At 45.0% G+C, this 1,369-nt stretch overlaps 1 protein-coding gene across 1 annotated transcript in view; it reads left to right on the top strand.

The window, feature by feature from the left end:
• Nucleotides 1-1,369, top strand: part of si:ch211-57n23.4 (immunoglobulin superfamily DCC subclass member 3) — a 56,779-nt gene that overhangs the window by 11,926 nt on the left and 43,484 nt on the right. The window lies entirely within an intron of this gene.

Consider the following 1,369-nt stretch of genomic DNA (forward strand, 5'->3'; position numbering starts at 1 on the left):
ACAAGCTGGGCTTTGGTAGCGCTGCTGGAGAGCACTGGCTCGGTGAGAAACCAAACCTAACTAAAACTAATGTGACTTTGTGAAACTTTGTTGTGTGATTCCAGAAATGAGACTGACCAAGTTTTGTGTCTAAAGTCTAGATCAGTTAGTGTGAGAGTGTTTTAATGAATTATCTCCACGTCTGTCCAAAATGTCAAACTCTGCCCAGTGTGTACATGTATATATACACTCACCTAAAGGATTATTAGGAACACCTGTTCAATTTCTCATTAATGCAATTATCTAATCAACTAATCACATGGCAGTTGCTTCAGTGCATTTAGGGGTGTGGTCCTGGTCAAGACAATCTCCTGAACTCCAAACTGAATGTCAGAATGGGAAAGAAAGGTGATTTAAGCAATTTTGAGCGTGGCACGGTTGTTGGTGCCAGACATCTGCTCAGTTACTGGGATTTTCACGCACAACCATTTCTAGGGTTTACAAAGAATGGTGTGAAAAGGGAAATACATCCAGTATGTGGCAGTCCTTTGGGCGAAAATGCCTCGTTGATGCTAGAGGTCAGAGGAGAATGGGCCGACTGATTCAAGCTGATAGAAGAGCAACTTTGACTGAAATAAGCACTCGTTACAACCGAGGTATGCAGCAAAGCATTTGTGAAGCCGCAACACGCACAACCTTGAGGCAGATGGGCTACAACAGCAGAAGACCCCACCGGGTACCACTCATCTCCACTACAAATAGGAAAAAGAGGCTACAATTTGCAAGAGCTCACCAAAATTGGACAGTTGAAGAATGTTGCCTGGTCTGATGAGTCTCGATTTCTGTTGAGACATTCAGATGGTAGAGTCAGAATTTGGTGTGAACAGATTGAGATCATGGATCCATCATGCCTTGTTACCACTGTGCAGGCTGCTGGTGGTGGTGCAATGGTGTGGGGGATGTTTTCTTGGCACACTTTAGGCCCCTTAGTGCCAATTGGGCATCGTTTAAATGCCACGGCCTACCTGAGCATTGTTTCTGACCATGTCCATCCCTTTATGGCCACCATGTACCCATCCTCTGATGGCTACTTCCAGCAGGATAATGCACCGTGTCACAAAGCTCCAATCATTTCAAATTGGTTTCTTGAACATGACAATGAGTTCACTGTACTAAAATGGCCCCCACAGTCACCAGATCTCAACCCAATAGAGCATCTTTGGGATGTGGTGGAACGGGAGCTTCGTGCCCTGGATGTGCATCCCACAAATCTCCATCAACTGCAAGATGCTATCCTATCAATATGGGCCAACATTTCTAAAGAATGCTTTCAGCACCTTGTTGAATCAATGCCACGTAGAATTAAGGCAGTTCTGAAGGCGAAAGGGGG

The sequence above is a fragment of the Micropterus dolomieu genome, linkage group LG09 (genome assembly GCF_021292245.1).
Source record: "Micropterus dolomieu isolate WLL.071019.BEF.003 ecotype Adirondacks linkage group LG09, ASM2129224v1, whole genome shotgun sequence".
Lineage (NCBI taxonomy): Eukaryota > Metazoa > Chordata > Actinopteri > Centrarchiformes > Centrarchidae > Micropterus > Micropterus dolomieu.